The 15,460-nt window shown below is 33.2% G+C and overlaps 1 protein-coding gene across 1 annotated transcript in view; it reads left to right on the top strand.

Annotated features, from left to right (window-relative positions):
* The first annotated feature begins 1,850 nt into the window (after positions 1 to 1,850).
* LOC115445380 overlaps positions 1,851 to 15,460 on the top strand; it is a 28,728-nt gene continuing 15,118 nt past the window's right edge. Inside the window, exon 1 of the mRNA XM_030171618.1 lies at positions 1,851 to 1,925. The gene's annotated coding sequence lies outside the window, so the exon portion shown is untranslated. The remainder of the gene's footprint in view (positions 1,926 to 15,460) is intronic.

The raw sequence follows: 15,460 nt of genomic DNA, 5'->3' as shown, positions 1-15,460 counted from the left end.
CCGTTATGTATTGATTTTCTTCGCCTACGTGATAAATTGTTTGATATTATTTTTAACCATGCTTCGTTAATAGCTGATTTCTATAAACAATCTTAACTACAGTCTGTTGCCATCGGATCCATAGCAAAAAGAAAAAAATATAATTTAATAATGTGTGACATCCTTACAAATAACTCATTTTTATTGGTTTATTTTTCTATTCGTGCACAGATAATGGTTGGGGTAGTTTAATAAAATCGACCATAGGACAATAAAATGGACCATAGGACAATAAAATCGACCATAGGACAATAAAATCGACCATAGGACAATAAAATCGACCATAGGACAATTAAATCGACCATAGGACAATAAAATCGACCATAGGACAATGCGTGCAGTATCAACATCAAGACTAACATATTTGGTCGACATTCGTGACAACATAGCGGTTTCCATTAAGCATAGCGTAGGACGTACACCTGCAAGGTAGACGGACGTCTTGATAAAAGATATTAGAACATGCTGGAGACGCAGTCCGCTTTGACAGTTCCGTTAGCAGTGGACTTCATGTGGCTGATGATAATGATGATGATAGGTAGGTACATGATACAGCCAGACTGGTTTTGTACACGTAGATTTACTAGCTCTGTAGGAAATGGAAAACTTTCCAAAACCAAAACATGGCTTAGATACTTCGTTGTATAGTTGGGTTGTGATTGCGAAACCGCTGACTATATCACTGACTAGTGACTACAGTAATACTTTCACTAATATTTCACCAACCAACCGACTTATACGACTGTCAATGACCAATTTCCTCGGTCTGTCAAATATTCAGTGTTTTTATAGCAAAAGGTGTCACAACTCATGAATACCTTAACAAGAATAATTTTAACCTAAAAGTATAATATGCAGCTACCTGTACTTATTAATTTTGGATGTCTTATTCAACCCTTTTTTTGTTAGTTGTTACACTGAGCCTGCTGGCACGAATATACTGACCATCAAAAGACGTCGACGGTCACAGACCATAGCATTATGGCGACGTGACTTGCATGTACACCGATTGACCCCAAATTGTCTATAGTAGTAACGAGTCGTCCACGGGTAATAAACGCTCTAAGTATGAATGTATTGCTACTTATATTTCGGTGGATTCTAAATTATTTCTCTTTTGTTCATAAAACAAAAGGATTGTCTCAAGAACTTTAGCATATTGTTAAAAATATCGTTCTATATCTCACCAAAAACTATAATAAGGTTGCCAAAATGTACGAAATCAAAATGCTTACATTTTGTAATTTGATAAGATGTCATGTAGAGCGAAGCCACTAAGCGCACAAGACTCTACAAACTCTATATTTCAGTCAATTATTTAGATAATAATATTGTAAGTCATTGATATATATAGGTAGGTCGTGTATAGGTCACACGTACAATATGCATATATTTTAGAACTGGTCAATAAACAACCATTATCTCATTCGCATATAATTCAATTTGAATTAAGGCGTGGCGTTGGCAATTCTAATACTTATTTACATTTTTATTAGGCAAGATCGATATTACAATCATGATATTATATTAAAGCTTCGTTTAGAATGGTGTGCTAATTTCTGCATCAGAAGCATTAATGAGCGTTAAAAAAGATGGCCGATGCGACAGATTTACCTACTTACGGCGCTGTTTATCTCGCGGTATCTCGCAAGTTGTGCCCACTTATCCTGACCATTCCACTTCTCAGCGACAAGAAAAGAAGTGTTGAAATGAAGCTGATTTGCCAGTCCCGTCCCGCCCAGCTGTGGCCCCGCCTTCCTCGGCTGGGCGGTGAGTCCCGAATATTCCGACAGTATTCCATTTCACTTCCACGGGACTGGAGTGTTTATCGTTTTTGTGGTCGCGCTGTGGTTTCGCGCGTGTTTTGCTCGCGGAAAGAGGTTGCGGTATGTATTCTATTTTTAAATAATATTATTTTAATCTGTTCTATTTTAAAAAATTTTTTTTAAAGATTTTTTTATTGGAACAATAATTTCAAAATAAACATGCGATGCATTCTATTTTACTTTTCAATGTCAAATATAAAACTTTCATCGATGGCAATATTTTTTTTTAAAAGAGAGATAACTTATCATTGCTAGAGTAATGCGAAAAAATGTAGGAATTGTAGTATAGATACGAGGGTAGATGCATCGATTATTATCAAATACATCTACGCTCGAAAGGCTATCCTATCTAAGCGACAATAAGTAAACATTTAAGTTAATCGATTTAAAGTTTTGACTTTAATAAGAAAATTCATACATATTATGTATAAAGAAACTACATTCTTAAAAGAATGGCAATTACACATATTATGTACATAACACATTTTTGGTATATTTTTCGCTTAGATATGATTGCCTTTTAAGGGTCGATGTTTAGAAACACGCATCGACAATTCTAACATCATACCTATTAAGATTATGCGCACCCGCATAGTCGCGTGTTGGTAAGCAGAAAGGATTAGATGTGTCAGTGATGCCACTGAATGCCATGGAATGCTTAAGAAAAGCAAAGAAGAAAAGAGACTTTTATAAATGTCAATGCGAATCACGCATTGCGAAATTTTTATCACGCTCGTTTTTTGTTTTATAAATTGAGTAAAGTTTGATTTTTATAGCATTGTTTTTTTTTTTAATACAAGCATTTTTTTAAAAGCTAGAGGCATTTCTGCATAGTAAAGTATAGATACCTGATTCTCGACGGAGGATGGACGTCCTTAGATCGAGTAATACAAATAAAATGCGCGACAGTAATAATTACCACATTAAACATTAAAAACTTTTTATTTAAAAATTATACCGCCTTCAAAAACCATTAAAAAAAATTAAACGTTTCTATATAATGGTTACCAATTTTAAAGTCGGTGACTAATTAAAATTGCTAGTTAAGTTAGATAAATACATAAACAAATGTACGATATTTTCTCCCGACGTTTCGAAGACTTTGCAGCATTCATGCTCTGTCAGCCCCGTGACCATAAAGTCTTAATTTTTTTTTAGATTAAATTAAACCTAAAAATGTTACTGTTATTGACTGAATTGATATTAAATCCCAATAAGTGCAATAAGATTTTAATACTTAATTACCTACTATAACTTACAGAACGAAATATGATAATCGATAAAAGATTATCGGTATATACAATATTTATTATTGTGAAGGCATGACAATGGCAAGATCAGCAAATTCTCATTCCTTTTATTATAGGCTGGCACCAACTCTAAGGCAACTAAAAATATAAATCAGTTTATTATTAAATATGTGTTGCTTACGGCTTTGCTTGTGTGAGACCCCTTTCTCGCTACCAAAATTCCCAAAACACTTCAATGATTCATAAGTCACCTACTCGACACTAACGCCATCTACTTTAAAAATTATTTAAAAAAAATATGATTTCCCATGTTTAGCTATTTTTGTGCCTACTTCTAATAAACATCCAAACATTTTCAAAATCCTGGTTAACAGCAATACGCGGAGATGTGAGATTCAATAATAGAAAGTCTGTTTATTTCCAAAACCAGTTTAATTGCTGACAATAATAATAATAATAAAGGCCTAATGATGCAGTTTTAGTTTTTATTAAAATTTACCTCAAAACTACTTATACTTTTTTCCCCTATTTCCTAGAGTTTCGGAATTGCACCATCTTTGCCTAGATGCCGTGCCAAATTATGCCAGTTCTATTAATATCAACTCTGTATAAAACGACTTTCTTTGGACAAGCACGCGCATCCTCTATTACTAACCTTTTCAGTAATTAGACCTTACTCTACCAAGCCGGCCTAATGCTGGTGCAGACATTCATATCTTCGAAATACTTAAGGAGAATTATTAGTTATTTAAGTCTTCTCGTGATTTATTTTTCACTTATAAAGCGTCTTATAATAATTATCAATTGAAACATATAACGTAGTATGAATATTTTTACATACAGTAAAGTATATATTGCACCTATTTACTTGTTTAGAAGTAATTGTTTAGCGATAAAATCAGCCTTGTTGCGTATATTTTAAAAACCATTTTACTGTACACGTCAGCAGTGTATTATAAAGTATGTAGCTAAATATACGTATGCGCGAATATTGGCAAAATAAAAGACAATTGAAACATGAAATGCATAAAAGCGTGAGCCGCCGAGAACGGTGTGAAAAACGGAGGGAAATGCACAATTAAATTATTAAGTGACAGCTGTGGTGGGTTGCGTCGAACGTTATGGTTCTGCGGTTAGCCACGGCGGTAGAGTCACCGTACGATTACTGGGCTGGTTTGGATTCGTTTACTATATTTGTAGGATAAATATAGTATAAATATACCTTTTTGGAAATATATTTTTTGAATCTATTGACATAAAATGAGTAATTTAAAATTATTTTTATGTTTGCGGTGTTGGCTATAAATATTTTTCTAGAAACTGTAGTGAAAGCTAATAAAAATAAAACTGGGATTTTTGGGTTCCATTTATTATTTTACCTTTATATTTAATAATTTTGTTGTATTTGTAGTTTTTTATTGTTTTCATTATTCAAAAGTCGTTACTTAAGACCTAAAAATTCTCTTTATGTCAAAGTGAAGCTTCTTTAAATATGAAATAGGATACTTTTGCGTTTATTTTGCAGTGCCCCTGGGTGCTCTTTCATATTTTTTGTCCGCTCGCACAATGCTTCCTCGCTTCTCATTTTTAAATTAGGCTGTGCACAATACTTTTTATCGATTGAAGGGTACGTTGTCGAAGGCTGACGGATATTTTTCAATAAAACATTTTATAATAATAATACTCTTTAGTTTGTTGTTAATTATACATTTTCATGAAATTTGAATTATTATAAACTTGTTGGTAGGTTACATAGCATTATTTTGACATTGCTTTAATAAATTAAACACATTAAACCACTTACTAGGTATTTTAATTATCTGCTTTTCCAATATGTCGTATATATATTTTCTCAGTTAAAGTGATAATTATTTTGTCAATGAGATTATCAAGGTTGCCGCTAATGTTATTATTACAAATCACCAGTCGTACTTATAAATATTTGGCAAAGCTATGCTTAGTTAAAACAAAAATTTACTCGATCAGCTGTAAGTCAAAACCCGCCATCTTACCTCTTAATAAGGTTTGAACTAGGAACTGGTCAAGCAATTCTTAACCACCTCTTAACGCTAAAACAAGTTTATAAGTACTTATATGATTACAAACTCCATCGCGCCTATTATCTTCTGACTGAATCTTTATGTGCATATCAATTTGTACTGTATCTATACTGCCTTGGTTATTGTATCGCGTGCGCGGTACGAATACTGTCCTGAGGTTCTGGGATCGAATCCCGGTTTGGGTTAAGTGAAATTTGGGTTTTTCTGCGATCAGCTTGGAGTCTCAAATTTGTGACCGATATACGATAGGTTCACCCCGCATCACATCACGGGAGGGTGGGTATAAACTTTTCGAAAATTGGGATATCATCCTCTGCTACACCTTCGGGCTTAAAGGCGAGATTATGTGTCAATAATTAATTTGTTTCGTTTTATTTAGCATACAATATATTACTAAAGCTGTCCATACTTTATATTGAATCCATAATATCAGTGTACAATTACAAATTCCCTTCCCTGGTTGCATCTCCGCTTACCCATTCGGGGGTGCAGCGGGTGTGTGCTTGTTTTGGTTGTTTAAAATCTTTTAAAATATCTCTTTTATTTCTTCTTTCCTGCCAGCCCGAGCTGGCTTCTTTGTTTACTTTAGTCTTTCATTTATTTTATGTCCAATATAAAAAGTCGTTAGTTATATGTATAAGCGACTTTATTTATGTATTAATTGAATATTCTCATGTACCTTCACTTATCATAAGTGCAACTATGTTCGCCTACGTGATGAATAAAGCATTTTATTTTATTTAAAAAAATACAGTTATTATTTTCTCATAGATACATTTACTTTTAAATAATTATAAATCTAAATTCCATATTTGAAATTTAATATCAATCTCCGCGCACATTTCCCTTTGGTTTTAACACAACAAAAGATTAAAAATTAGATCGGCCGGTATGCAAATGAAGCCCACGGGTAAAATGCTAATTTCCGTGGGAGTGCCGTCAAACTTTTTAATCTCATGTGACGTCACCACACCCCACCCCACGACGTCAGGGGGATGATTGAAAGCTCCTCATTTGGGTTTTTATTACTTTTTAATTTTTCCCATTTTCTCGAGTGCTTTGTTTGGTGAACGAGAAGCATTTGTTAAATGGCCTTGTTTTATTTGCAAGATTATCGAAGCAGTGTTCGGTAGAAGTAACATCTAAATTCTAAAGTAATAGAACATATTTTATTTATAATAATTTAATGAACTCTATGACTACAAAAAATAAATAAACATATTTAATATAAGTGGTCATTTCCGTACCTCAGAAGGAATCCTTATACGATCACTTTGTTGTCCGTCTGACTGTTTGTCTCTCTGCCAAGACCTTTTTACTCAATAATATGTAAAGATATCAAACCAAAATTTATATGAAATACTCGGGTCTACGGTCTGTTTCAACTGAGAAATATACAAACTTTTAATTCAATGCGATTAAAACATAGAATCGTTTGTGTCGCATATTGTTGCATATTTTACAATTTCCCAAGGAAATCACAACTTATAGCGTACATCTCGTTGGCCTAGAATCATGATATTTAGCAAGAAGTAATACAGGACATTTTTAGGAAAAAAGGTACCTTAATAAAAAAAGCGAATTTTTTATATACATATTATTTTCAGTTGAATAAGGTTTTTCAAGTTTGAACTAACATATATATAATACCATAACTACAAGTTTATACGGAACCCTTGGTACGCGAGTCCAATTCACACTTCTCCGTTTTTTTTAAATAATAGAATATTTCTCGTGAGCTTCAAAAACCGGACAATCTCATCAAAAAAAAAATTACAGCTACAACTTTTACAATGACAATTCAATTCTTCATTGTACATCATATTGTCACACAAAACTCTTACAAGGGTTTCGTATTCACTTTCCTGCCACAGACCCCTAAAACAGTATCCTATTAGCGGTTTGAACGATCGACTGCATCGCACAGTCCCCTTCGTGCCTCGCATTACTGCGACCCTGTCATTGTTGATCCGTCAATCATTCACGTCATACAAACAGCGCAACATACACCTTCCCACACACATAATAGAGGTCAAAATCAATAACAAACATTAATGTAACAGTATATCGAATGCAGATGTTTCTGACATGTATTGTCTCGCAGTTTCCATTGATATCTTCGTTGTACGAAATTAGGTATTCAAATGATTTTAATGTTATTAATAGTTGTATTGAGTTCTGTGAATAATTTATTTTAGGTATGTGCGGTATTTAATGTTATATGTGTTTAAATTGACTTTAGAAGTGTTAAAGTCGCGCTCTATCTGACAGTTTTGTCTTTTACAAATGTTTGGCTTGAAGGATGGTGCCATGGTCATAGCATTATTACCAAAATGCAAAGGTAAAGAGAGAAAGTTTAAAAATGGAAATCGACATAAATTATTATAGTATCTATTCAATATGGCTGCACAAGTAAGTCGATAGGAATCTTATAAAGTAAGCCAATTTAACCCTTCGGCACTGCCCCTTTAGAGACCTTACTGTGTATAAGAGAATGTAGTAACCAAAAGATTTTTCTATTACCATCTTTTACGATAAAACAATAGAGCACATTAATTTAGAAAAGACCGACTTAATTTATAAAGCTTTGTTATAATTCTTTAGCCACAATCCCTAAAGATATACACTTTGTTCTGTATACGTAGGTATATGTTTGTATTAGGCGTTAACAGTATGACATTTTTGTCACCCAATAATGGCGGAACGAATCGCACTCGTTAGGGGACTCCCGCCTGTGACATTTAGGGATAATGTGGTAATGTCCCCCTACAACTACATCTACTGAAAATATGTTAGCATGGATAGCAAATATTGTAGGTGTTGGAAACAGAGTTGATTAAGTAATTGAAACATTTTCATCCATTGGTAAGTATTATATTTACGTTAGTTCTGTGTCACCAAGTAACTGTATGCAAGTAGGTACTATGATATCCCAGTTTCATGAACATTGAAAATCGAGAAATGATTTGGCCTTAACTGATAAAGGGTTAAGACGATAAGGATTTCGAGCGCAATGCGGTAGCATACTGTGATTCATAATTTGTCTTGAGTGTGGTACTATTTATGTGCAGTTGCACAGTAGCAGCAGAAGTCAAACGATTATTATTATTAGGAGGTAGTGCCGGCTTAAGGGGGACAAGCAGATCCTAATAGAAAATGACACAAGGCCCCTGGTGAAAGTAAAGAAAACTACGTGAGGCCCCGGGTGGACCAAAAACATCCCTGATTTTAACAGTTCCGTCGGTAAGATCGTAAAAAAAGATCCTCTTAGACAACGCGCGAGGCCCCAGGAGGTTGCCTGGTCCCCCTAAGGCCGCCTGTGACTCGAACGTCAACATAAACGTTCCGCTATTGCCTACAAAGATACATTGGATCCTACATAATATTTCACCCGAGGTGCTTGAGAAGCTGGCCAGCCTAGGTTACTAGATAATAGTAATCTTGGATTTGGAAGGCTATTCGATTATTTATATTAGTTCTCCAATTGCTATATTACGTCATAACACCCGTACAGTTGGACGCGTAATAAAACGTCAAAGGAATTGTTCCCACTGTTTTATCACTACGTACCACAAAGGGTCGCACACGCGGTTAATACGAGGTTACCGCTAATATAATTACACGGCGGGGGATCGCCCCACACTTTTTAGTTTTGTTCTCTAACCTATGATTTAGTCGATTGTGACGTGTCCGATTCGTGTTGGATGTATGATTATTGTATCAAGTTTGATGCAGATGTCATTCGTGTTAAAAACGACACCTCCATTGTGTTCTGCGTATTTATTTGCTACTTTATTGAAAAGATTATTACGAAATTCATTTTTATTATACAGGATTATTTTGACATTGCGTTAATAAATTAAATCATATATTTGTGTATTAGAAAACAATACTGTATCAAAAGTTATTATAATAACGGATGCAAAATAAAAAGTTGTGTTTCAAACAAAAGTAAAAATTTATAAAAAGTAATTTTAATTTTACTTGTCATAAGGTCACCACTACTACACAAAGATAATTTGTCGGAGCGGCGACATCATACTTTCAGTCACAAATACAATTTATTATACACACCATTTTCACTCTAAATTACAAAATGATCAAGAAATCAGAAAACTAAAACTGTGTCTTTTGGAACAATATTAGTAGAGGTAAAGTCAAACATGTGGTTTCATTAACAGCCGTTCTTAAGAAACGATCCCAATTCAATATTTAATCCGATTCAGACAACGAAAAAAATTAAAACAACTGTCAACATGGCAAAAAGTCTTTGCCCTCATCGTTCCATTTTTGAAATAGATCGGAAAAAGCGATTGGTATCATTTATTGAAAATGGTGGGTAGTAAAAATTACTGCAAGTACACATAGCAGTGTAGTGTTTGTTAAGCATCTACACTACGGCTTAGGATTCCTGCCTTTGTTTACAATATAAGTACAAAATTATAATTTTCCGTTATAATTCTTGTTGGCAGAATTATAACGGAAAATTATAATTTAATTCCCTAATGTGAATAATGAATTTAATTCTCTAAATTCCCTAATGTGACCGTATTTGTCACATTAGGGAATTTAGAGTACTTATTATGTGTGTGTTTATTTATTGTTTCTTGATTGCGAATTATTGCTACGTAATACGTATAATTACTCTCTTAATCGGGTTCGGATGTGTGTTACAGCTTAGGATGTGTCCTCTTTACACTTCACTTGTGTGTAATTTCGTCTGTGGCAGGTTTTAAAATTCGAACATATTTAAAGAGTATTATGGAGCTCCTAAATTAGGTCTAGTTAAATTTCTCAGATTTTTAATCAGTTTACTAGTAGGTTAATTTTATTATAATAAAATGTTCTTTAAACTTTACTAATTCGTTTAGAAAATTGATATCAACGAGAAATCAAATCGTGCGTAAAGATTTTCTCTCAAGTTTCAAACTTTGTTTCAACGTCAAATTAGCGGGATTTGTTTCGAAAACAATTTGCCAATAATAAAACCGATCTGTTGAGTTTGAGTGTTAATTAACAACGAAGTGGAGGCAGACCGACAAAAATTTATTCCTCTCCACTGATCGCCTTCCCTCGCCGAATGTCTTTTGACGAATAAAACTTTGATTTCAGGTGTAATTTGAATGACGGGGATTGAATTTTATGATTCTTAAGACGTAAATTATATTTTAATTACGATGGAATAGGTATGATTGTTACTGATTCTTGAAGACTTGGAATATTTCTGAGTGTCATAAATCGAAGGGTGACTGTCTACTATGGACTGAGTGCACTAGCTGAAGGCAAATTATATTTGTTTAACATTCAAATATATACGACTAAATGTTTGTACGTTAACGTGCCATATATTTTATGTGATATTAGGGAAAGGTAAATACTTAATTAAATTATTTGTTTATAGAAGAAAACATTTCTTATATACTTGAAAGTGAATCACACCTTCTCTTTATTGAAGAATTTCTTAATATACTTGAAAGTAAACCATATCTAAGCGTTAAATAAGTAATCCAACAGATACGAAGTTACATATACAGCCAGAAAAAAAAACCTAAAACACAAAAAGCAGATAATACTAAAGAGAAGGCTTAAAAGCGCCAAAAGCGAGTTTCAATAACAAGGCAAACATTAATCACCACGGGATTACAACGGGGAGACTAATAAAAACGAAACGAGAGACGACAAACAAAAATTCAATCCGGCGAATTGTCTTAGCACAAAGCGGCCATTAGCGAATAAAACTTGGCGGGCGGTCTTCGGATTCGATCGGTGATTGACTTGGGCAGACGGATGTTCGGTGAGTTGCTGGTTTCGTTCTCTTTTTGCTTTCGTTTTATTGGTACAAAAATTAAGTGCTAGGAATCGGATTTATGCAAATGTACGAGCTATACAGCTCTTCGGTGTCTGTTCTAGGTACTCTAAATTAAAAACTTTTATTTTAAAAAGGTTTATTTTGGTTAATTCTCTTTTTCTCCTATTTGACCAGTGATGTAGTGGATACAATATGTAAAAACTGCTTAACAATTTTAATGACGTTATCCAAATAAAATCTTATACAAAGTAATGTCAGTCAAAAGCAGATTTTTTAAAATGTTTTTTACAAGAGAAGACCTTATAGTATCTTACAAGTTAAAAATCTTTCATACATCTAAAAGAGAGTATGCCTGTTTCGATTCATAGAAGGATCTTAGACATCTTTTTATACAACAAAGTTAACACAAAAAAGGCTGTCAGCGATAGTCCGTTGACCAACACTAGTCATCATCATCATAGAACAGAGTATGTAGTCAGATGATGTTACAGTGATTGCGGTAAATATAACAATACATTGGTACAGCGTTACAATTTAGATAGATGCAATCGTCCTCAGTCAATCGTTGGATTCTGGAAAAATCTCTATGGAAATCAACAGTATGCGCCTTTTGATTAATTAGTGCCATTCTTTTCTCGCCGCGCGACGGGGACGGCAGCCATTAATTCGCTGAGCATGGCCGGCTTACAGCGGGACATATCCGGTTGCTGTGGGGTAAAGTTTTAATATTTAATTACTCGAGTTTCTTGAAGTTTTCGGTGCATTTAAATTAAGATTTGTTATTTGGTGATATATATTTTCTTACCATGATTATTTTTTAAATATTTTAATAACTATTTTTTACCCTTGGATACATAATTGGAATTCATTATATTTTATGCCTTGTAATTTATGTTTTTTAGTTATGCTATATCATTTTAATAATCTTGGGTGTCGAACGCAGTTCTAAGAAGAAGAATATTAAAATTATAAGCATTTACACAGAACATGTGTTCTGATTGCACGGCACTCCGGAAACCGTCTCAATAGTTACATAAAATACCTGTAAATTTTACATTTCGTTTCATCATAGATTGAAAAGTTCCCACACTAGATGATCATGAAGATTTGATACAGTCACTTAAAGACCACTCTCGAAAGAAACATTACAATATTACAATTTTTATTTCTCGAAAACACATTTCATTTCCCGAAATTTATGCATACCTAGTGGTATTCTAGAAAATATTTAACAAGCAAAATTTCAAGTAAAAGTTAATACAAACACAATGTTTATTACAATAAAAGCCAAGTTTCAATATAGCGTGATTTACGAAACGGAAGTCTCGGAGCGATATTGCTCGTGCATATGTCTTTATAACTTCTTCGCTTTTATTAATATAAGCGGAGATTTATGCGCTCAACTTTTTAATATTTATGGCTGAGCAATAAATTCCGAGTTCCGAGGGATAGGGTTGATTATTTCCTTGTTGGGGAGCATCCGAGAATCAACAAGTAAGACAGAATTACTTTTATAATTTGTTGGTTGTCTTGTGTTTATTTTTTAAAGATTTTGTTCTGTATTTATTTTGTAATTTGAGGTCCTTTTATTCATTAGCATTATTAGCTTTATTTTTGTTATTTTATTATATAGGTATTGTTTAGAGTTGCTTTAGCATTGCATTGTGCTTTAATGCGTATTACAGATCGCATTCCATTTCAACTATATTAAAAAAAAATGTAGTAGGATCAGTAAAGTACCAACTTACCTATTATAACGTAAAAAGAATGTAAAATAATACTTTTATCTATCCTCTGGGCTTAAGAGTATTAAAGCCCAGTGGATATGGTCAGAGTAAATAGTAGAGTCAACCAACTTAGTGCTCAACCAGTTTTAGTATATTGAATACAGCAGTCTTCTAAATCGTTTTACTTTGGTATAGTTAGTAGCATAGTTACTACTTTACTGTATTACTATGTCATTTACTCTACCCCTGAACAGCGGGCTTTACATTCAAATCTAACCCAAATTTTCATTCAAATTCGAACTATGAGCGGCCCGAATTCAAATATTCGTAACAGCAATCAAATCAAGGAGCGTACATAAATCACTGACAGTATGTCAACATTGTCCAACTCAGTGTCTTAAGAACGGTCCCATTACCTACATTAATATCGTCAGACGGCTACCGCTGACTTACAAATGTTTTAAACAAAAGAAGAATAGATTAACACTTACTAGCGGTATTTGATTAATAAGATTGTTTCGTAAACTATTGTTATGTACAAAATCTGAATGTCATTCGTAAATTGTATCCTGAACTAGTTTCATTGAGATTCGAAGTTTAAGCGGTCCGATACAAATATTCATAACAGCAATCAAATCAAGGAGCGTACATAAATCACTGACAGTATGTCAACATTGTCCGACTCAGTGTCTTAAGGACGGGCCCATTACCCACATTAATATCGCCAGACGGCTGCCGCTGACTTACAAATGTGTTAGACAAAGGGGGTATTAAGATCTACCCACGGTATTTGCAGATGGGATTTGAGGCTCTTTGCGTGTTTGAGTTTATGAATTGATATTTGATATAAACTAGCTGTTGCTCGCAGCTTCGCCCGCATAAAGGAGTTTTTCGGAATAAAAGTCCTGCTATATATTTTCCTGAGATAAAAAGCTTAAAACTTTCCCAGGGTTTTAAACTATCTCCATACCAAAATTTCATAAAAATCTGTTCAGTAGATTTTAAGAAAATCGATAACATACAGACAGACAGAAAAGGGGATATGTTTTGTAATGTATGTTTTTGGGGTCTTTTTTATATTTTTTGTTAATGAACACCTTTTTTAATTAGTCGTTAGGGTTAGCGAATATTGTACATATTATTTTATTTTTTGCAAATTATAATATATCGTAGTATGGATCTCCATTGAAACAAATTAACCCAGTAAAATAAAAAGACATGAAGTAATGACTGAATAAATAAAACTCATTTAGTACAGTATTTATTTACTTCAGTAGGTACCTATAAATGATTTTTTAACATCTATGTTATTATGAAAATGCACAAAAACACATAATTTGTAACTCAGAGTATTATAAATAACTCAATATATAAATCAATAGAGACGCAATAGCGTAAAACAATTAAACTCAAGAACAGCATTGTAAAGTGTTTGAACAATGGTTTAATAACTGCAACGCCATCAACTCGAATGATACTCATAACACTTTGATGTGATGAAGACACTACCAATATGTAGGGGCGAAATGTATATATAAGATAGGAGGAAAGAGAGTATGTCTATGTGTGTATGTAGTTATTCAAAATATCTTTCATTTATCACGATATCTCAGGGACTTAAGAGCGTTTTAATAAATCAATCTCATATTTGAGTAGGATCTCAAGTAGACATCTAATTGAACTATTTAATAATCAACTCTTAAGTTGTTCTTTATGAGCTTATTCTTAGCTGAAACGGTGTTGTTAACAAAACTCAGCTGTTAACTTAAAATATCATTTGAGATTCGTGATGCTGATGTCTATTTATTAAAGTGCGACCAACTTAGGATATTCACTTTAATTTGACAGCGACTCAGATGATGTCGCACTCAAAGCAAAACTAAGTTGAATCTATTAATACGAAGCTATAGGCTAGAATATTAAAAAGTTCCTCGAGGGAGATAAGAATCAAGAGAGGATTTCAAAATACATTTCTATTTTAGAAACCTTTTTTCTATTTTATATAGTTGAAAATCAATTGTAAATTATTTTTCATGATAGGTAGAGTCCGTGATAAGCAATTGAGTTACGTCATCATTTAAATAATCAATTGAGTTACCTCAAAATTTAAATATTCATCACCACCCATCAAATTATATTTCCATACTTATCATGTCACAAAAATGCTGTTAGAATCTAAGATGTGATTATAATACTTAGTGTGATTTGCGGTTTATAAATTATTTTATAAAAATTCAAGAATCTTATTTTGATTCATTTGTATATGGTACTGGCCTTTGTTTGTTTTGTTAGTCGGCCTGCGTGAAAAAGTTATCCCGGAATAAATATTTCGCGGGATAAAAAATAGCTTATAGAATTTAGGAGTAATGTAGGTTCCCATTATTGAAAAAATATCAAAATCGGTTTAGTAATACCTGAAATTGGCGCGTTCAAACAAACAATCTCTTCAGTATTATATGTTAGTATAGATTTATAAATATTTTAAAACTTAGATTACAAAGTCATTTTTACGCTATATATATTCATATATAATAATATGTTGATGGGATAGGTATCCCAACTCTATCTCGTCAAATACTATGACAACCAGTTCGCTCGTCACTCAGATTCGTAACAATAAACCTGTCAGTGTGTTCTCGGCGCACATTCCATTATGCTTGAGCCTAAATGTAACGCGGGGGAATGAAAAAAGTTAAAACCATTTAAATTTGGAATTAAAATTTTTCAGTCTTAAGACAGAGAAAGAGTT

This window comes from Manduca sexta, chromosome 8, assembly GCF_014839805.1.
Source record: "Manduca sexta isolate Smith_Timp_Sample1 chromosome 8, JHU_Msex_v1.0, whole genome shotgun sequence".
Lineage (NCBI taxonomy): Eukaryota > Metazoa > Arthropoda > Insecta > Lepidoptera > Sphingidae > Manduca > Manduca sexta.
This window is presented reverse-complemented; position numbering and strand designations above follow the sequence as displayed.